Consider the following 23,143-nt stretch of genomic DNA (forward strand, 5'->3'; position numbering starts at 1 on the left):
CCACTGCCCCACCACACAGAGGATATGCCCACTGCCCCACCACACACACAGGACACCACACATAGGATACGCCCACTGCCCACCACACACACAGGACACCACACATAGGATACGCCCACTGCCCCACCACACACACAGGACACCACACATAGGATACGCCCACTGCCCCACCACACACACAGGACACCATGCACAGGACACCACACACAAGACACACACACAGGACATGCCCACTGCCCCACCACACACAGGACACCATACACAGGATACCACACACAGGAAACACTCAGTGCCCACCACACACACCAGACAGCACACACAAGACATGCCCACTGCCCTACCACACACAGGACACGCCCAGTGCCCACCACACACACAGGATACCACACAGGACATACCCAGTGCTCCACCACACCCAGGACACCACACAAAGGACATACCCAGTGCCCCACTACACACACAGGACACCACACACAGGACACATCCAGTGCCCCACCACACACACAGGACACCACACACAGAATACCACACACAGGAAACACCCAGTGCCCCACCACACAGGACACCACACACAGGACATGCCCACTGCCCCACCACACACAGGACACCATACACAGGATACCACACACAGGAAACACTCAGTGCCCACCACACACACCAGACAGCACACACAAGACATGCCCACAGCCCTACCACACACAGGACACGCCCAGTGCCCCACCACACACACAGGATACCACACAGGACATACCCAGTGCTCCACCACACCCAGGACACCACACACAGGACATACCCAGTGCCCCACTACACACACAGGACACCACACACAGAATACCACACACAGGAAACACCCAGTGCCCCACCACCCAGGACACCACACACAGGACATGCCCACTGGGACACCACACCCAGGACACCACACACAGGACACGCCCAGTGCCTCACAACACATATGATACCACACAGAGGACACACCCACTGCCCTACCACACCCAGGACACCACACACAGGACACACCCAGCGCCCCACCACACCCAGGACACCACACACAGGGCACGCCCAGTGCCCCATACCACACACAGGACACCACACACAGGACACATCCAGCGCCCCACCACACACACAGGACACCACACACAGGACACATCCAGCGCCCCACCACACACAGGACACGACACACAGGACATGCCCACTGCCCCACCACACACAGGACACCACACCCAGGACACATCCAGCGCCCCACCACACACACAGGACACCACACACAGGACACACCCAGCGCCCCACCACACACAGGACACCACACACAGGACACACCCAGCGCCCCACCACACACACAGGACACGCTCACTGCCCCACCACACACAGCTCCACCGGGGGACACTACTCTCGCCACTGGCGCTGCAGCCCCCCCAACTCCTCCCCATGTGTTCCCCGAGGCCCCCGCCTGGATCCAACATAGGGGAGATGAAACGCTGGTGGGGCGGCAGCCACCACTCCTTCTTGGTGTGTGAATTGTGCTCTCTTCAGGGAAACCCTGCTCTCCTTCCCGCTCCTCACCTATGTCTCTGCTTCGGATTCCCCTCGGATGCCAGGACAAGAACTTTCAGCAGACCTAGCTGGGAACCCCATCTCCACAGCGACAGGTCCCGGGGGGCCTATGTTGGAAGGAGGCCTCCATCACTTTGCCCGTGCCTCTGCTGCCCCTGAACCCACAGGCAATACCTTCTCACCCACTCCGTGGGACCTCTCAGACGCCTCCCCGAGCACCACCATGCACCAGATTGCACTCTGCTCCTCCACAGACTCGCCTTTGGGTACCCAGTGTCTCTTTGGGTACCTGGGTCTTGAAAGAGCTCACAGAGCCAGCGCCACAGCTCAACAGGCTAATCCTCCACCTGTGGCGCTGGCACCCCAGGGTTCTAGTCCCGGTCAGGGCGCTGAATTCTGTCCCAGTTGCCCCTTTTCCAGTCCAGCTCTCTGCTATGGCCTGGGAGGGCAGTGGAGGATGGCCCAAGTCCTTGGGCCCTGCACCCACATGGGAGACCAGGAGAAGCACCTGGCTCCCGGCTTCAGATCAGCACGGTGCACTGGCCGCAGCACACCAGCCGTGGCGACCATTGGAGGGTGAACCAATGGCAAAGGAAGGCCTTTCTCTCTCTCTATCTCTCTCTCTCTCTCACTGTCCACTCTGCCTGTCAAAAAAAAAAAAGAGCTCAAAGAGAATGCTCACTGTGAAAAAACTATGCACAGATTTCAAGGGTCTTTTTTTGTTTGCACCAGAATAAACTTTGAATTCCATGAACTTTTTGAAGTATGCTCATATAAGTCATATTTACTCAAAAGTCTCCATGTCTATTTTGTATTGTTCGGGTTCCTTGGCCTGAGATGCAGTTACTCTGCTTCCATCTCTGCTCTGCCCTGTCCACACTGGCGCCATCCCCAGATCTTCAATGTTACCCATTGAAGAACTCGAGACGTTGAAGGCAAGAGACACAAACACAACCAGAGAAAAACATCCTCTCTCCTCCTCCTCCATTGTAAAAGTAGGGTAGAGCCAGGGTCTCCTGGACTTGTGTCTGGGTTCGAGAGGAAGGTCCACCTCTTCCTAGAAGCAAGGCTCACGTGTTCCAGAACCTCCCTGAGGCTCCCACTCATAAAATGCAGACAGCAATGATCCCTGCTTCATGGGTGAGGAGAGCACGGGAGGTGCTGACTCCGGGTCCAGCACGGGGCAGGTACAGCCAGAATCACACGGGAAAGCACAGCACACGGACAACTGCTGAACACACTCCTCACAGAGGAGCCCACACGTGAAGAGAGGCTCCCCTCTGTAGTCCAGCCAGGAACATCTGTCCAAGTCCTGAACAGACCTGCTGCACACACACTCAGTCTCCCTGTCTGTATTCACTGGGGCTTGGCCACATCAACGCGTATATGAACACACTCTAGGATGTGGTACTGCAGCATGGTGCATCTAAGTGTATTTGTGCTAGGGTGTGTAGTCCTGGAAAGATGTCCAGAGGCACAGAATTCAGTGGCAGTGAATGCTTTTGCTGGATCCCATAGAACTATACATGCATGTACACAGGCACACGCCTGTACACACATGTGCACACACATGCATGCACACAAGTACACACTGCATGCTTTGGGTCTATGTACATTGTGTAAATGTGTGCTGATCTCACCACAAGAAAAGAAACTGGCAAGTGAGCAGGGAGCTGTTTAGAGGAATATGAGTCTCATTATAAAGTTCAATTTTTCCATAAAGAAGGAACTCATATAATACCTTGACGAAAGAGGAAGATGGCGGGGGTGGGGGGAGCTTGCTGCTCTAGTCTAGGAGAAGACAGTTTTTAAAAAAGAAGTGGAAAGAGTGCAGTCTCAGGGAAGAGTTAGGAAGAAAACAGCAGAGGAAACTCTACACCAACTGGAGGGACACAGGGGACCTATGAGGAGCCCAAAGAGCCCAGCAGCCAAGGGCCTCCGTGGCAGCGGTGGAGAGGGAGGCGAGACCAGACTGCAGCAGTCCATGCACTGGCAGAAGAGCCGCAGGAGAGCCTGGAGGGAACCTGGCTTGGAGCCCCTGGGGGAGAGCGTGCCTGTGAAACTAGAGGTGAGAACACAAAGTGGGGGCACGTTTTCTCTCTCCCTGGTCACCCTGCAACTGCACCCTGGAACAAGCTGATGGAGAGCGGGTGCCACTTTAGACATGCATAACAGCTACACCAGCTCATGTCCGGGCCAGCAACCAAGCAAGTGGAGACTCCTGAGCCTGGTGGGGAGAACAGACAGGGCTGAGTGCTCATGACGGTGGGAGGCTTGTGTGCTGGGACTAAGAAAACACTGAGGCTGTGTGGGAGGGCTCAGGGTGTGGCTGGGACTTTGGGCAGTCACTGTGGGAGGCTCCACACAATCAGGGCTCCCTGGGTACCTGGCGAGGGACACTGCTGGGGAATCTGAGCTTCCGCTGAGGACTGCACAGATGCTTTGTGTGGTCCTTGTGGCAGAGCAGACAAACAATACACCCAGTGGGGCCAGCGCCCAGCCACCGGTCTCCTTTGAGGAGAGGAGTTCAGCTGACAAGAACCAACCTCCCCTCCCCTCTGATTAGAAATAAATAGAGCTGGCGCCGCGGCTCACTAGGCTAATCCTCCGCCTTGCAGCGCTGGCACCCCGGGTTCTAGTCCCGGTCGGGGTGCCGGATTCTGTCCCGGTTGCCCCTCTTCCAGGCCAGCTCTCTGCTGTGGCCTGGGAAGGCAGTGGAGGATGGCCCAAGTGTTTGGGCCCTGCACCCCACGGGAGACCAGGAGAAGCACCTGGCTCCTGCCATTGGATCAGCGCGGTGCGCCGGCCGCAGTGCACCAGCCACAGCGGCCATTGGAGGGTGAACTTTCTCTCTGTCTCTCTCTCTCACTGTCCACTCTGCCTGTCGAAAGGAAGGAAGGAAGGAAGGAAGGAAGGAAGGAAGGAAGGAAGGAAGGAAGGAAGGAAGGAAGGAAGGAAGGAAGGAAGGAAGGAAGGAAGGAAGGAAGAAATAGAAGGAGATTTACCTCGCCACACCTGGGTGTGTCACCTCAGACATACACCCTGGAGCACTGAACAGAGCTCCTTGGCCACACCCACCATACACCTCTAGCTATTCCCTGAAAGCAGACACTCCATTAATCCACACAGACATAGTCCAAAGCTAAAAGCTGCCACAGAGGAAAAAAAAAAAAAAAAGAAGAAACTGACAATGATCTCCCCAAACGCCGAATAACAAATGCACCAATTCAAGAAACGAGAATAAGGAAGACAACATGATGCCCCCAAAGAACGCCACACTTTCATACTAGAACCTTCTAAAGTTTTCAATGAACTTGGTGCTTTGGAAAGTATGAAAGTTGCTAGTGAACTCCATTCTCCTCCACCAGGAGAAGGAACTTGTTAATGACGCTCTTGCAGAAAACCCAGGACTCGTCAACAAATCTTGTTCTGAGGATGGGTGGCTGATCAAGATGACACCCAGTAACCCTGCAGAACCAGATGTACTAATGAGTGAAGAAGCCTGTGAGAAACACATAAAATCTACTGAGGAATGAAAGTGGAACCCTTACATGAACTAGTGTGGAATAACTGAATCCACACAGTTATCTTAAATTAGTGCTGGACAGGACTTAAAATAGCAACTTTTAGCAATACTGATGGGAAGAAATACTGCTTTCAACTCTGCTACTGGAAGAAAATATACTCTAATATTGTAATGATTGCAGATGAATACAATATGCATCTTTTTCACAATACCTTATGATTTCTATACTAGGCTCTAGGCACTAGTATTCAGAATACATAAAATTATCTGTGGTAAAAAAAAAACTAGTTATAAAAATAATGTAATTCAAGGATAACATTGTTATCTTAAGCCTTATGTACTATTATTACTTGCTTATACCCATCACTGGATTGGAGTCAAAATATGTAGTGATCTTTCCATTGGAGGTAACTGGGAATGCAGAAGAGTTTTTGAGTTGTACAGTGCCACAGAAAGAACAATACCATCTTAATTTTGCAATATCCTGTATTTGCTGGTGCTGTTTTATATAGTGAAGCAGCAGCTCTGCGGCAAAATAAGAAACAAAATAAAATTGTCAACTTCCTCATTAGAAAAAAAAAAACAAACACTTTGGAATAAATTTAACAAAGAATGTTAAAGATCTCTACTATGAGAATTATAAAACATTAAAGAAAGAACTACAAGAAGATACAAAAAAGTGGAAAAATCTTCCATGTTCATGGATTAGGAGAATCAGTATTATCAAAATGTCCATTCTTCTGAAAGCAATTTACAGATTCAATGCACTACCAATCAAAATACCAAAGACATTCTCATCAGATCTAGAAAAAATGATGCTGAAATTCATATGGAAACACAGGAGACCTAGAATAGCTGAGGAATCTTATACAACAAAAGCAAAGCTGGAGGCATCACAATACCAGATTTCAAGACATACTACAAGGCACTTATAATCAAAAGAGCCTGGTACTGGTACAAAAACAGATGGATAGACCAATGGAATAGAACAGAAATGCCAGAAATCAATCCAGGCATCTACAACCAACTTATATTTGACCAAGGAGCTGAAACCAATCCCTGGAGCAAGGACAGTCTCTTCAACAAATGGTTCTGGGATTTCCACATACAGAAATATGAAGCAAGACCCCTACCTTGCACCTTACACAGGGAAATGCAAGTCAAAACTACAGTGAGGTTTCACCTCACTGCAGTTAGAATGGCTTTCATACAGAAATCAACAAACAACAAATGCTGGCCCAGATGTGGGGAAAAAGGTACCCTAATCCACTTTTGGTGGGAATGTAAACTGGTAAAACACTATGGAAGCCAGTTTAGAGATATCTCAGAAATCTTAATATAGACCTACCATATGACCCAGTCATCCCACTCTCGGGAATTTACCCAAGGGAAATGAAATCAATAAATAGAAGAGTTATCCGCACCTCCATGTTTATTGCAGCTCAATTCACAACAGCTAAGACATGGAATCAACCTAAATGCCCATCAACTGAAGAATGGATGAAGAAATTATGGGATATGTACTCTATGGAATACTACACAGTGGTTTAAAAAAATGAAATCTGGTTATTTGCAACAAAATGGATGAATCTGGAAAACAACATACTTAGTGAAATAATCCAGTCCCAAAGGGACAAATACCATATGTTCTCCCTGACCTGTGATAATTAATAGAGCACCTAAAAGGAAATCTGTAGAAATAAAATTGACACTTTGAGAAGCAATGACTTGAACAGCCCTTGTCTTGACTGTCGAGGAAGTTTTTTTTTTCTCTTCTTCATACTATTTGTTGAACTCTTTACTTAAGATAGAGTTAATCATATGTGTATAAAGAGAACTGAAAATAGATCTCAGTAAAAAACAAGAGTGGGAATAAGAGAAGGATGAGGAAGTTTGTAACTCCAAAGCTGTATAGTTCTGCATACATTCCTACCAACTTACTTCTAAGGGTACAGTTTAAAAACTTGCCATGGGACCCCAAATCCCATTAACCTGGGTGGTTAAAACACCATCTTAAGTGTTAAAGTGAGCATATTGTGTGTTAAAGTGATCATACAGATAGGATTAAGTATTAAAGGGATCATATAAAAAAGATCAAGTGTCTGGTAATAATAATAGATAGAATTAAAAAGAAGAGAATGTTCTGGCATGGGAAGTAGTCCACACAGCAGACTCATAGAATGACAATTGTTTTAAATAGCACTCTGACCTCAGAATGAGCCCTTGAGGTATTCTGGTCCAGTTGAAAAGCCCATGAGAGCATTTCAGCCACAGAAAGCCAAGACACTGTAGCAAAAAAAAGTTCCACATGAATGATCTCTGTGAGAGAGACCCCAGGGGAAAGAAGGGGCCATCAAAGAAGGATGTATTTTTCTCTGAATGGAGGAGAGAACTTCCACTTTGCTTATGGCCTTGTCTAAATACTGATGGAGATTGTGAACTCAAAAGGCTTCCATAGCCTTGGCAGTTCATGTTAAGAGCCTTGGGTGATCACTGACGTCATTTAACAATAGGAGTCACTGTGTACTAACTTCCCATGCAGGACCTCTGTCCTCAATGAGTTATATTATGAGAATTAACTGTAAAACTTGTCCACAGTTGGTGGGGTATGTGTATGTGTGTGTGTGCATGCGCAAACTGTTGAAATCTTTACTTAGTATAGAGTTGGTCTTCTGTGTATAAAGTTAATTAAAAATGAACCTTAATGGAGAATGGGACTGGGAATGAGGGAGGAAGGAGGAGGTGGGGTGGGAGTGTGAATGGGAGGGTGGTATGATGGGAAGAATCACTATATTCCTAAATTTGTTCCTATGAAATCTGTACTCATTAAATAAAATATTATTACTAATATTATTTTAAAAATAACTTGACAATACTCAAAAACCAATATGGGCTGGCGCTGTGGCATAGCAGGTAAAACCACTGCCTGCAATGCCAGCATCCCATATAGACGCTGGTTCAAGTCCTGTCTGCTCAACTTCTGATCCAGCTCTCTGCTGTGGCCTGGGAAAGCAGTGGAGGATGGCCCAAGTCCTTGGGTCCCTGCACCCACATGGGAGACCCGGAAGAAGCTCCTGGCTCCTGACTTCGGATCAGCCCAGCCCCGGCTGTGGCAGCCATCTGGGGAATGAACCAGCAGATGAAAGATCTCTCTGTGCCTCTGCCTCTCTGTAACTCTACCTTTCATATAAATAAATAAATCTTTAAGAAAAAAAATCAAAAGAAGTAACAGCACAGCCCCTGCCAGGGTTCCTGGGTATCCAGCTGCCATGACCCTGTGATTTATGATGGAACAGGGACTTAAAAGTCTAACCGCAGATGCCCTGAAAAGGAAGGCAGGGGCATGCCTGAGCAGCACGCCTGCGCGGAGCTCTAATGCACCTGGTGGGGGTGTGCACAGAGCCCCACCCGCCAGCCTCTCTTCCTGCACCTGCTCACGCGGCACAGATCTGATGACAGCTGTCAGACCAGAAGCAGCAACAGAAAAATGTCTTGGTGACAGGGACGACAGAGACCTGAGCTCCCAGCCTGCTCTCCCTCAGCTGGCTTTGCGTGCCGGCAATCAGCTTAACTGTGAGGCTGGGGCGACACGGAGGGCTGATGCCCAGGGCTGTCAGCCCCTGCAGATCAGGCTGCTATGGAGCAGAAGGGGCTTCTCTACAGGTACACAGCACATTCAGGAGGACTTTACACGCACACAGAGCATACCTGCAATTACATGTATGTGAATAGCACATCCTTCCTAAGTCAGCTGGCAGAAATATATACACAGTGCTTATGTATACACATAGCTTTGTGTATGTAAACATTGTGCTTTATGCATCACTCACATTTTTAAGGTCTGCTAAGTGTCCATGGTCGTGTTTATAGTTTTATCACTTGTCTGTGTCCCAAATGCAAATTTTGATGGGTGGCCATAACTGACAGATGCTGGCTTTCAGTCAAGCCCATAGGGATGAACTGTGTACTCTGGAATTCCGCAGCTGAGATGCCCTTTAAAGAATTATTTGTTTATTTGAAAGGCAGTGTGACAGAGAGAGAGAGAGGGAAAGAGGGAGCGAGGGGGTGAGATAAAGAGATCTTCCATCCACTGGTTTACTCCCAAAATGTCTTCAGTAGCCAGGCCAAGGCGAAGAACTCCATCCAGGTCTCCCACGCGGGTGGCAGGGACCCAACTGGCAATTTCCCAGTATGCACGTGAGCAGGAAGCTGGATCAGAAGCAGAGACAGCGTTGATCCCCGGTACTCCAGTATGTCCCAGGTGCTAGCTTAACCCTTCACCAAATGCCTGCCCTGAGGTATGTGTGATACAGGGTTAGTAAGGTGTAATTAAAAACAGGGCCAGGCCTGGGTAAAACAGACGAGGTGCATGGCGGGAGGTCCAGGCAGGTCCCTGGCCCCGACAAGGTCTCCTCTGGGCTGGTGCTGTGAAGACAGCAGCCACATCAGAGCACCAGCTGCAGCCGGCTGCTGCTTCCCGTGCAGCTCCTGCTCACGCCCCTGGGAAAACAGCAGGTGCTGGATCACGTTCTTGGGCCCTGGTCACCGCTGTGGAGACCTAGATGGCGTTCCCAGCTTCAGCCTGGCCCAACCCCATTGCAGACATTTGGGGAATAAACCAGTAGATTTCCCCTGCCTCTCTTGCTTTCTATCACTCTCTCAAATAAATAAATGTTAAAAAAAAAAATAAGAAGAAAGTCCCTGCCTTCCTCTCATTACCCTCTGACCACCAGCACTGCCTGCTCACTGCCAAACGCTTGGCCTTGCAGGTGTTAGCACATGCAAAGAAACGCCAGGACCACAAGCCGCGAGAGCACTAAGCCAGTCACCAGATGCCGCTCCTAACAAGTACGGTGTCTTCTAGGCCAGCCAGACGTGACCCCTGGGCAAACTCTGCCATCACCTACCGGGTCCAGGCCAGTCCAGGCAAGTCCAGGCCCACCCTCTAGAACCCAGGGCACTGCACTGACATTCCCGCAAACATTCCTCAGTGCTGTGTTCTTTGACTACACCCTGTATCAGGGGTCCCGGGACTGCCCTCTGTCCACGCCGACTCAGTGTGGCAGGCGGGCGCCTGGGGCTCACAGGAGTGACAGGTCTCCAAAAGGAAGGACACGTCTTCTCATTCACGGCTGCTCTCACTCGGAAAGCTGGGGTGGATCACGGAGCTCACGAGAGTGCAGCTGCACTTCAGCGAGACAAGCTGTTTCCAGGTCAGCACACGCGGAAGCCAGGGCGGGGACTTGCAGAGCCCCAGGCCCAGTGATGTACGGTTGTGTGCGGAGACGCAGGTGAAGCTCAAGATGGATAGTAATATTATATGGTGGCATATATCCTGTTCACATCAGGCCTTCATAATAAAAGCCAAACACCAATCTCCAGGCCCTGTCTTAAATCTGCCATCTGAGGTGCTGACTGTAAAATAAAACGATCCAAATGCCAGGTATCTCTACGCTGCCTTCCCCTGAGACACTGGCACGCAGAGAACTTCCTCCTTTTTATTTATTTACTTGCAGTCAACAGAAACGTAAATTAAATGAAATACCTCAGTGTTATGTGGCCTGAATAAAGAACACACCTAATCTGTGGCTCCGTAGACTCTGTAGACAGTACAGACGACCACCTGTATAGTGCTCACATCCGGTGCACTTTTCACTACTTACTGACAACGGAATCTGCCGATAGCAATAACGAGTCAAAACGAATCCTGCAAACTGGCAATTTCATATGCTGCAAGCGTGCTAGGACACACAGTACACGTGTAGCGGGTCTCATAGTGACTTTTGAAACCAAGCATTCCTGACAATTCATTGCGCTTTCAATCATTTCTTCAGGATACTACGGAAGCAGACCAACACAAGCAAGGTAGCTTGGCGCGGAGAAGTCACAGATCATAAGCAAGGCTTCTTGTTTCCGCACACGGACAAGCAGTCATGAGAACGTGGGAGGCCCCACTTCCTGTAAAGGCATGCCCTCACACGCTGTGCCTTGCAGGGGCAGCACGTGTGGGGTCGGGCCATTCTCCTCTCTCCCAAGTGCACATTTGTATGCAAACTCGGTCCAGAGAGTCCTTGGAGGGGACGAGAAGCCCCTGCTCGCTGCTCACTCCTCCAGAGCCTGAAGTCCGATTCTTCTCAGGCTTCCACGGCTCCTGACACAAGCGCCCGCTGCGACACTCACCCCGCGAACTGTAACAACTTGCTGACTGTGCTTCTGGTGCACACACAGGCAGTTCTGGCTGTAACACGTCTTCTGGTTGCTGTCTTCCTGAGAAGAGAACTTGCCTTATTCATCGGGGAGGGAGTGCCCAGGCTGGGGCTCTGACTGAGAGCTCTGTAAGCACCGGGTGAATTCAGTGGGCACTGGAAGCAGAAACATGAGTGGGCAGAACAAGAGGGGGCTGTGGAGGGGCAGGACAGTGCGGTCACCGGCCGTTGATGTTGGAGATTCTGAGTCATCAGTGGAACCAGCTCCTGCCCCCTGGTGGCCTGTCGTTTCTCCCATGCATTCACTCATCCACTCAACCCCTATCTACGCAGCGCCCACTGTGGTTTGCGATGTCCTCACGGCCTGCTGTGCTCTGACATCACAATACATGGGCCTGCTGTAACCTGTTACGATTTTATTTTATGTACGCCCACAGAGACTCCTAGTTGGACTTCAAGCTGAAGTTTGAGGCAAACACTGAGTCGTTTTAATTGTACCATGTAAATACAATCTTTGCACTAAGTAGCTTCACTTTCCTTAAGACTTAGAGGTTTACCCTTGGACCCATTTGGCTGAATTCTCCAACTTATCCTGGAATATGCTAAGTGGGCCTCATCTGCCCTTGAGAGTTTCAGGCCCGCGTGGAGATCCCTGGGCAGGGTATTAGGTCTCTCTGCACTTGAGCCGTGCTGCATGTCTTGTTTTCCTTCAACAGATAATTCTCACTTCTAATATGGGAACACAACTGGGTAATCGTCCACACTAAGTCTTAAAGCATCGTGTTAAAATGACCACCTGTGTGGTTATAATAGCATCCCACGGCCCTTCCGATCAGTGACAGAGAAGATCTCAGAAGTATTTCACAGAAAAAGGACCACGCCCACTCAAAGGAAGATCAGTCCGCAGACGAGTCTGAAAGCCGTGTGAATCGTAGACTTCTTCCTTTCTTTCCCACTTCTACGTGATCTCTGGATGGGGGAGGTCGTTCAGGAAGAGGTGAGCACAGAAGACTTGGAATAAAAATAGAAAGGGTTGCCTTTCCCCTTGCCATTTCGCCTTATTAAGCTGACAAACGCTTCGGCCTGAAAAGTCTGCTAAAAGAGACCTTGTTCTACTCACAGGTCAAAGCAGAGCAGCTGCAAAATGAGCTGGACGAGGCTGCTTGTCCCCTCCAAGCTGCCTCTCGGTGGCCTTCCTGCTGGAAACGTCCCACCTGACGCTGGGCTCAGCGCTCGGCTCACGAGGAAAGCTGGCTCCACGGGAACCGTGGCGGCCTCACCACCAGCGCTGCGGCACCCCTCACGGGCAGCCTCGGGCTTCCCAGGTGGCAGTCACTTCTGTTCTCTCTCATCCCCGCACCTTCTTCTCCTTTGCGTTTTCACACAAAAGATGAGGACAACGTCGCCGCCACGTCCAGGCTCAACCATGCCATCCTTTTGGCCATTGCTTATCTGTGTGACGCGCTCCACGAGTCTTTCTTCCTAAGCCAATGCCTCTCGTCCATTCATCATTCCTGTCGCTTTTCTGTGGTTCCCTCCAAAGCTTCCAACGTCATCTGCTGAGTGAGGTGCTCAGAACCTCAGATGCAAGGTGCTCAGAGTAAGGCCAGCCCTGGCCACCGCCCCCTTATGCGGCATTGCCCACTGAGAACCTGTCACGTCCCCCCCTCCCGTCCTTACTTCTTCTGGACAGCCACCAGAAAGCCCCTTGTCCAGGGAGTACTTCTGGGGTGAGTTCAGCTAGATACTTGTTTACGTCTTTCTGAGAATAGCTTCCCTTTTTTTAATCTGTATTTCTGATGGGTTTGGGTCTTTTCAAGCTATACTGCTATTCACATCCCGCTGGCCACATTCCCAGCTGCGTGTTCTCAGCCCAGAACACGAGCCGTTCTTCTCTCCCTCTGATCATTAATAAGCAAACGAAGTGCACACCATGGTGACGGCAAATAAATACAGGGGAGTGGGCTGCACACGCCTGCAGATCCGGGCTGAGTCCTCCCCAGACGCCTGCTTGCACAGCCCTGCTCCCAGCTGCTCCAAGGAGCCAGCCCTGAGCCCCGCTCAGGACACACGAGCAGCTCCCAGCCAGGCCCACCCAGGGAGTCAGGCCTCTCGCCAACCCTGCCTCCACTCTGCTCCCAGCCTGCCCACTCCTACCCACCCTGATCCAGTCATGGTGCCGATCATTTAACAAACCGTTACTCGGGCTGCAAGTGCCTGAATGCCTGGGCTAACACACACAGGGAACAGACCCGAGCTGTTGAAGCCACAGGCAGCTTTCTACCTCCTCAAACAGGCTGGCTGTCTCGCCACACACACAAGAACCTGCTGCACCGAGCACTGCACTGCAGGCAGCTGCTGAGGGCAGCAACCACGGGGAACCGGCTTTCTTGGTTACACACGGCAAAGAGTAGGAGGAGAAAGCTGTTCTCCAACCATGAATTCAAAGTCCATGTGGCCAGCCTGCCAGGGCGCTGGGGGACAGGTGGCTGCAGCCTCCCCCCCGGATCGGTCACTGACAAGAGCCTGGGGTTCCCACATGGACTTCGGGCTGAGTCCTGGAGTGGGGGAGAGGCTGATGTACCTTCAGGAAGGCAGAGGGGTTCAGCCTGACTCCGTTTCACCATGGACCCGTGAACCGGCTGTACTTTAGCCCAGTCCAGAGACTACACAGGCTTTCAGGTGCCAGGGGTAGTTCAGCTTTGACTTGATGAGGAGCTGTGCTCACAGCCTAGGCTGCCTCCAAACCTTCCCCAGGGTCAATGACACCTGGAAGGGGTGATGTTGACAACAAGGACAGGACACCCCTACTGCACCCTAAAAGCCACCACTTATCCTGCCATGGGTGTCTCAGCCTCACTTGCAAGGCCCTACCAAGCAGAGGCAAGCCCAGGAGACAGGGCTTCACACCTGCCCCAACCTTGCCACCGGCTGGAAATCAGATAGATGCCCAGGTTTCTGCCAGAAAGCTCGGTCCATCACAGCCAGACCCCACGTCGGTGTCGTGTGTCAGCCAGAGGTGGAAGGGCTCTGGACATTTGGACATACCTCAGACATATGTGAGAAACCCAAAGTTTTTAGAAATATTTAGATTGGATTTCTTGAAAATTGGAATATGTGAGAATATTTGAATGGCACTAGAAATATAAAGCACAAGGCAATTGGGACACTTTCATATAATTCCTACACAAAGCAGAATTTAAAGCTTATTGAAAATATGTCCCTGCCACACACACACACACACATAGACACATGCATATATATACACATACATGCATACGCACACATGCATGTGTACATGTATAAACACACATGTACACATATACACATGTACACACATTCACCTAGATTTACACACACATGTGCACATGTGACAACTTTCCCATTCAGCAACAGTGGGGTCCCACTGGAAACAAGAGTGAACGCCAGCACTCATTCTAAAGTGCGTGTGGTTCCGGGAAACCACCCTCCTCCCAGCAGGAAAACCTTGGAAGTCAAGGCAAAGCTATCTGCCCACCTAACAAGGAGGAGAAAGGCTGCCCGGTTGGAAGAGACCCGCAGTTAACTGGGTGGGTGTTGATCCTGTCGGCTAAGATGCCTGCATCCCACACTGGAGTCCCGGGATTCCTTTCCTGGCTCCGGCTCCTGAGTCCAGCTCCCTGCCAATGTGCATCGTGAGAGGCAGTGGTGATGGCTCAGCTGGGGTCGTGCCACCACGCGGGAGACTCAGGCTGAGTGCCCTGTCCCTGCCTTCCGCCTGGCCTCATCCTGTTTCAGCTATTTGGGGGTGTGAACCCGTAGATAGGAGTTCTTTGTTTCCCAAATGAACTTTTTAAAATATTGATTAGATTTATAGGCAGCAATTGTAGGGATGCTGGTCTCTTTAGTGAAAAGTTTTCAGAATAATACTGAAGGGGGCCAGTGCTGTGGCGTAGCAGGTAAAGGCACCTGGCCTGCGGTGCCTGTGGCCCATATGGGTACTGGTTCGAGTCCCACTGCTCCTCTTTTGATCCAGTTCTCTGCTATGACCTGGGAAAGCAATAGAAGATGGCCCAAGTCCTTGGGCCCCTGCACCCACGTGGGAGACATGGAAGAATTTTCTGGTTCCTGGCTTCAGATCGGCCCAGCTCCGGCCATTGCGGCCATACTGGGAGTGAACCAGCGGATGGAAGACCTCTCTCTCTGTCTTTCCCTTTGCCTCTGCCTCTCTGTAACTCTGCCTTTTAAATAAATAAATAAAACTTACCAAAAAAAAATGCTGAAACCAAAATCCAGCTGACACTGTAATTACCGGTAGCTGCGTTCCCACTTGGATGTCTCCTGCTTGGGGAGGATCTGCTCCTGCTGTGGAGGAAGAATCCGTGAGCCGGGCCTGAAGGTTACCGCACAGGCCCCAGGACAGCAGGCTGGGCAGGTCAGGCCCCTCACTTCCGCTCGCTTACTGTAAGGAGCCCAGCACAAGCAACAGACTCAGACCTGGCTGTCACAGGCTGGGCTAGAGGAGATGAAGGGAGGAGGGCAGGGGAGACCTGCAGCAAGGAACCAGGGACACGGAAAGCAGATCAAGAGGGTTCCGGGCTTCGTTCCCAGGAAAGGGGACCACTCACTCACTTGTGACACTGGCCCCACGTTTTCATGGGAAATTGAGCACCAGTGGAGTTGAGGAATTTCGCCCATTTAAAATGCATCTTTTGGGGCTGGCGCTGTGGCGCAGCAGGTTAATGCCCTGGCCTGAAGTGCTGGCATCCCATATGGGCGCCAGTTCTAGTCCCAGCTGCTCCTCTTCCGATCCAGCTCTCTCCTATGGCCTGGGATAACAGAAGATGGCCCAAGTCCTTGGGCCCCTGCACCCATGTGGGAGACCTGGAAGAAGCTCCTGGCTCTTAGCTTCAGATCAGTGCAGCTCCAACCGTTGCGGCCATCTAGGGACTGAACCAGTGGATGGAAGACCTCTCTCTCTTCTCTACCTCTCTTTCTGTAACTCTTTCAAATAAATAAAATAAATCTTTTAAAAATACATCTTTTTTGACACAATAGTACAAGCCTTGATTGCTGATGTCAACTCAAAACATCTTTCATGCTCTATTACTTCTGCTCAAGCCACGGTCCGTGTGCTTACCCAGCGCCTGGTTCCCCCCTCACCATTGCCCTGCATGTGGAATGTGGTCGGTTGCATCCTGGTGGGGCTGGACACCTATCCTCAGCTTCCTCTGGACAAAGCCACAGAACCAGAGCGGGAAGAGAGCACTACCACAGCTCAGGGCCTTGCTGTGGGCCAGGCTTTCTTCAGGGAATCTAGGGTCCTAATAAACTTCTTTAAAGGAGCCAGCACTGTGGCGCAGCAGGTGAAGCTGCCACCTGCAGTGCCAGCATCCCATATGGGCCCTGATTTGAGTCCCAGCTGCTCCACTTCCAATCCAGCTCCCTGCTAATGTGCCTGAGAGAGCAGTAGATGATGTCCCAAATGCTTGGGCTCCTGCACCCATGTGGGAGACCTAGAAGAAGCTCCTGGCTCCCGGCTTCAGATCGCCTCAGCTCCGGCCTTTTGTGGCCATTTGAAGAGTGAACCAGAGGATGGAAGACCCTTCTCTCTGTCTCTCCCTCTCTCTGCCTCTGCCTGTATTTCTGCCATTCAAATAAATAAATCTTAAAAAAAAAACACACACACACACACACACAACTCTCTAAAGGGGCAGAGGCATAAACTACTGTTCTGGATAGCAGTTGCACCGACCACTTTTGCAGAAATATCTGATATGTATTTAGCAAAGCTCAGAACTCCATTGTGACAAGTATACACAAGGTGAAAGAGAAAATACGACACACCTGGACAACTTCATGTTTTCCTGTTCACATAAAGTGACCAAACGGGGGCTGGTGCTGTAGCGCAGCAGGTAAAGCCAGCTTCTGCAGTGCCAGCATCCCATATGGGCACCAGTCCAAGTTCTGGCCACTCCACTTCTGATCCAGCTCCCTGCTAAGTGCCTGGGAAAAGCAGTGGAGGATGGCCAAGTGTTTAGGCCCCTGTCACCCACGTAGCAGACCCAGAAGCTCCTGGCTCCTGGCTTCAGCCTGGCCTAGCCCTGGCCATTGTGGCCATTTGGGAAATGAACCAGCAGAAGGAAGATCTCTGTCTCTCTCTTGTCTCTCCCTCTCCGTAATTCTGACTTATAACTAAATAAATAAATCTTTTTTTTAAAAAAATGAGCAAATAAAGTGACCAAATATGTGTGGGTTCAGTCAACACTCTTGTGCTTAAAGTTGAAAGCTTCAATGTATCGAGCTTTTAATCAAATGTTCCCAGCACCAAGAAGCATTGCAGTCTTTGTGATAAGAATGCATACACCTTCCCTAGTAGCTGGGCTTACTTTTCCTGATGTGCAGAACCTAGAGTACCCCTAGGAGATGTTCAATATTAAATGGCTTGTGTGGGTAAGCCCTAAACAGCTAGCATTTGTATTATTAGTTGCCTCCTCAAAGATACCACCAACATTCTCTTGGTGTATGAGGTAATTGACATTGTTCAGGGAAATTGTTGGAGGCCACTCTGAGGAGCCATTGTCGGACACAGGGCCCAAGTTGGCGGAGCCAAGTCCTGCAGGTGCTTTGTAGCCACCAGGAGGCAAGCAGAGGTGCACAGCCCTGCCCGCCAGGAGCCAAATCTACTGGAAATGGAGGAGGGAAGGAGCCCGGCCATACACTGAGCAGATCCTTAGCCAGGCTCTGGAGGACACCCTGGTGTCAGGAAGACAGAGGGTGCTGTGAAATCTTCCAGCCCCAGATTCCGAGGGAGGTAAATGCTGCCCCTCCTGGCAGCCAGGGGAGTGGGCTCCTCGGCAAATGGCTGATTTACCTTTCTCATTTCACTTTGCAGTTAGCCTACACTCTGCAGTTAGCAAACCAGATGTGCGGGACGATCTAACTCCAGGACAGCACACAGAGAGAGAGCTGGCGACTTCCTCGTTAGCAGGCGATGTTACAGACAACAGGGCTGGGGTTTCCTCTCCCAGCCGCAGCAATGGGAGTCTTGTCCTGTTTAAAAGCGGGCAAGCTTCCCAACGTGGCCAAGGGAGAGAAGGCCACCCTCCTCCCATGGAAAACTCTGCCAGAACCTTCTCCTCCCCCTGCACCTGCATCACTTCTTATCAGAAAGAGCCACGAGGTGGGGCCAGCTCCACGCCACTCTTCCTTGTGCTTAGGATCCGCTCGGGAAATCTGCATGTGCTTTTCTTCGAAAGAAGATGAATAATAAATTTAATTAGCTCAGTGCTTTTCTTGAAACGCATCTGAAAGCAGATGACAGATCTCCATAATCAAACTACCGCCCACGTCTGAATTCTACTCTGTGTTCTCAAAAGGGGAATGCACTGGTGTGACCGCAGTTGCTTATAAATACACACAGCTATTTTTATCCTATTTTCCTTGCTGGATGTGGCTTTTGCCTGTATGTAAATTAGAGAGAAAAAGCTGCCTCTGTGAGGGAAAATCACGACTTACTGTTGGTGTGCCCACTAATGGTATAGAAAGAACTGACTCGTGTACTGTGAGCACTGCGACAGGATTCCACTGACCCAGTGCACTGAGCATTTTCACATCTTCTAACTTCGATTAACGGACTTTACTGTGTAATCCTCTGAAACAACTGAAAACTTCCAGAAATATTTTAAGGATGGTTTGAACACAGTGTCCTACCACTTGAAATACAGTGATGGGGGTGGTGCCGTGCCATAGCCGGTAAAGCTGCTGTGGTGCCGCATCCCATATGGACGCTGGTTCCATACCCAGCTACTCCACTTCTGATCCAGCTCCCAAAGAATGGCCTCGGAGGGCAGTGCAGGACGGCCCAGGCGCTTGGGCCCCTGCACCCACACGGATGAAGCTTCCGACTCCTGGCTTCGGCCTGGCCCAGCCCCAGCTGTTGTGGCCATTGGGGGAGTGAGACAGTGGCTGGAAGATCTCGATCCCTCTCCCTCTCTGTCTCTCCCTCTCTCTACAACTGTGCCTTTCAAATAAATAAAAACAAATCTTCAAAAAATAAGAAATACAGTGTTTCAGATCCAGAATCTCATTAAAAAGTTAACTTCACCCATTTGGTTAACTGTTGAGACAGCTTGACTTCCTCTCACAGTTCCTGAGATTATTTGCTCTCCATGCTGTATTACCGAGTGGGTACTCTGTGCCAGGTCCCAGGGACACGAGAGTGCACAGGTGTCATCCCAACTCGGAGTCAGCGAACAGGAGATCAGAGGGGCTCCGTGACCCACAGAGGGAGGGCCAGGCACTCTTCCAGGGGTACAGCAGGGCCTGAGGATAAAGCAGAAACCCAGCCTGGAGGGACAGAGAGGGAAGCCCTCCGGGACGACCCGAGACTGCTACCGTGCTGGTGAAGGTGGGTGTTTAACAGCCTCCACGGGAGGTGGTTTCTAACGGCGCAGTCGTGAGCTGCCAAACGCTACAAAAGTTGTGGGCTATGCCTTCACTTTCTGAAGAGACTTTGACACTGCGACGAACACGTCAAATAAGAGCGAGGAGACTGTTAATAGAGGAAGGCAGGGAAGAGTAATTCTAGAAGGTAAACACACGACTCAACAAATCTTAGTGGGCAGTTAGCGTTTTCATGGGCTTATAATAAATAAATTTTATATATGTAAATACATATATGCATATACATTATTTAAAGTATGTTTAAATAATAAATATTATGCAAAGCATAATTATAAAATATATATTTATTATAAAATGTCATCTACTTTATATTTATGTAAATTTGCATTATATATTTATAAAGAACATATAAAATACATATTTCATAACATTTTATTTATATACATTTATATTGTTTATAAAATATGTTATTAAAATGTGTCACTTATATAAAACATAAAGTATATTTAACACATAAATTACATATTTTAATATATCATAAGTGTAAATCTCTTACAAACTACAATGACACACTAAGCTTAATAAACAGGTAAATAAATACACAACAGCTGGGTGTGCTGCACGTGGCACCTCCTCTGTGCCCAACCATGTCCTGGCCACGAGGGAGGCAGAGGCGGCCGTGGCACAGGAAACTCCCATTCTCGGGGTCTGGACAGCAAACAAATGCAAGGAAAAGAGCATGCTGTGTGGACAGAGGGGCGGGGTCGTCCCAGCCCCAGTTCCAGCAGGCAGTGGGTGTGTTTGTGTCCCCAGGGTCAGCTCGCCCCCAAAGCCCACCCGTGCGACGCGTGCGGGGCACCAACAGCGTCCACGGCAACCACACTTCTACGTGAATGGCTCGCACAGCACGAGGAGGCTTTCCCAGAGACGGGCAGCCCACATGGTACAGAGTGAAGATTCTACAAAGAAACCACCTGGCTCATGGCTCCCAGCTGGGCTGCTTGGGCCCCAAATCCCTCACCTGTCAACCACCCCAGCCCACGGAGCTGCTCTCGCCAGTCATGTAGAAGAGCAGCAAGTGCACCCCATGCTCCCATCCTCACCACCAGGACGTCGGCCAGCCTGCTGCCAGCTGGCCAGCGCGGCACACAGCAAGCCAAGCCTCAAAGACAAGTCAGAAAACCACACTCCCCTGGACTCGCAGGATGTGCTACGACACGTCCAAGATTATAAAAAACTAGAAGAAACAAGTCGGGAAGTAAAAAAGTACGGAAGGCCGGCGCCGCGGCTCACTAGGCTAATCCTCCACCTAGTGGCGCCGGCACACCGGGTTCTAGTCCCGGTCGGGGCGCCGGATTCTGTCCCGGTTGCCCCTCTTCCAGGCCAGCTCTCTGCTGTGGCCAGGGAGTGCAGTGGAGGATGGCCCAGGTGCTTGGGCCCTGCACCCCATGGGAGACCAGGAAAAGCACCTGGCTCCTGGCTCCTGCCATCGGATCAGCGCGGTGCGCCGGCCGCAGCGCATCGACCGCGGCGGCCATTGGAGGGTGAACCAACGGCAAAGGAAGACCTTTCTCTCTGTCTCTCTCTCTCACTGTCCACTCTGCCTGTCAAAAAAAAAAAAAAAAAAAAAAAAAGTACGGAAAAGCAGGCAGAAAAGAGAGGGAGAGAGCCCCCCACCAGTAGGGCAGGATGCTTATCCCGGGCAGAGATGCCGAGCCCTCCTTCCAGAGCTCGACTCGAGGCTGGGCGCTCCTTCCAGGGCTGCGCCAGCCGCTCCCTCCCGGCAGTGGGCAGGGGGTCCCGTTTGTCTTGGTGGGGACAGCACAGCTGGCCACTTCGTACTTCCCTCCGTGCTGCAGCATTTCAGGAGGACTTAGGCCGGCCCTGTGCAACCAGCCCCTGTTCGGTGGTGGTTTGCTTTGATCTTCTTTCCTTCTGTGCATTTTCCTTATGTGGCCTGAGCACCTGGCAGACACAGCTGCTCGCTCAGGGGCGTCTTCACTTGGCCGGCTGTCCCGTTCAAGTCACGGCCACGGCGTTCAGTTCTTCCTCTTCCTGGAGACTGGGAAGGCTTCCGGGGAGATGATGCTTGACTTGGGTCTCAAGAGGCGAGAGGCAAGGGCACAGGCAGAATGCACAAGTTCAGCAGGGGCCAGCTGCAGCGTCTAAGACCACTGTTCCCCGACAAGTGGACACCACTGCCACAGGGGTCATCTTGTGCTGCAGTTGCCAATGCAAGTAACCGTTCTCCCCTCACCCAGACTCATAGGATGAAGCGTGTGTCCCACGGGAATGAAGAGAGCAGGGTTCAGTGTGGAAGAAATAAAACTGGAATCCGATCGCTCCAAGCTAAGTCTCGCATCCGTGCAGGAAGAGGGGCATCCAGGTCAGAACCCACAACTCTAACAACAGTGGCCGGGGAGGTTCTGCACAGAGACAGCTGCAGACCCAGGCAGGCAAGCCCACAGCAGAGGCTCCACCCTCTCCTCCCACCCCCTGGGAGCCTCACTTCCTGTGAGTGGCACATGGCAGCAAAGGCAGAGGAGGGGCGGCTGGCTCTCCCCTGCCACCCACCTATGCCCCCAAAGATCCTCTTGCACAGACAGCCCGGGGCAGGGACAGCCTGACGGTGCCCTGGTGTGGCCAGGACTCTGCTCCCCGCGAGGACTTAGGTGAGACATGAGCCTTTGGCACGTGGCTTCCCACGCACAGGGACTGGTGAGGTGCTGAGTGGCAGCCACAGCTGCCAGAAAGGAGTGGGGTGTGTTTTGCATGTTCTCAGACACACTGGCTCATACAGAGCTTATGTTAGGCCTTCCAGGAGCTGGGGTTCTGTGATTTTCCTGACTGTACTCAACACATCTGTGTGGTCTGTCACGGCCTGGGCATGGTTGTAGGTGCTGGCACAGCAGGAGTGGGGAAGGTTCCTCCTGCAGCTCCCGTCAGAGCAGATGTCAGGTACAGCATCACCCATAGGTGAACTGCAGGAGGTGTTGAAGACGGTAAGTACTAGAGTAAAAAGATATTGAAGCGAGGCCGCCTGCAGTGCCGGCATTCCATATGGGTGTAGGTTCGAGTCCTGGCTGCTCCACTTCTGATCCAGCTCTCTGCTGTGGCCTGGGAAGGCAGTAGAAGATGGCCCAAGTGCTTGGGCCTCTGAACTCATGTGGGAGACCCAGAGGAAACTCCTGGCTCCTGGCTTCAGATCGGCACAACTCTGTCGCGGCAATCTGGGAAGGGAACCAGCAGATGGAAGACGTCTCTCTCTCTGCCTCTGCCTCTCTGTAACTCTGTCTTTCAAATAAATAAATAAATCTTTTAAAAAAAGATAATAAAGCAGGGGCCGGCGTCGTGGTGCTGTAGGTTAACCCGCCTCCTGCAGAGCGGCATCCCCTGAGCATGGGTTCGAGTCCCGACTGCTGTGCTTCTGATCCAGCTCCTGCTAATGCACCTGGGAAGGCAGCAGAAGAATGCA

At 51.0% G+C, this 23,143-nt stretch overlaps 1 long non-coding RNA gene across 26 annotated transcripts in view; it reads right to left on the reverse strand.

Moving 5' to 3' along the window:
• LOC103348935 (uncharacterized) overlaps positions 1 to 23,143 on the reverse strand; it is a 280,781-nt gene that overhangs the window by 183,709 nt on the left and 73,929 nt on the right. For 14 of the 26 annotated variants that reach the window (XR_016213680.1, XR_016213679.1, XR_016213689.1 and 11 more), the window contains one exon: positions 19,995 to 23,119. The exons of 2 other annotated variants lie outside the window; for them this stretch is intronic. This is a non-coding gene — a long non-coding RNA (uncharacterized LOC103348935). Of the gene's footprint in view, positions 1 to 19,994; positions 23,120 to 23,143 lie in introns of those variants that run through there. 10 more of the 26 variants (XR_011379110.2, XR_016213693.1, XR_016213688.1 and 7 more) reach the window with 3 other exon arrangements.

This window comes from Oryctolagus cuniculus, chromosome 9 (assembly GCF_051225735.1).
Source record: "Oryctolagus cuniculus isolate XC-2025 breed Fujian yellow rabbit chromosome 9, ASM5122573v1, whole genome shotgun sequence".
Classification (NCBI taxonomy): domain Eukaryota; kingdom Metazoa; phylum Chordata; class Mammalia; order Lagomorpha; family Leporidae; genus Oryctolagus; species Oryctolagus cuniculus.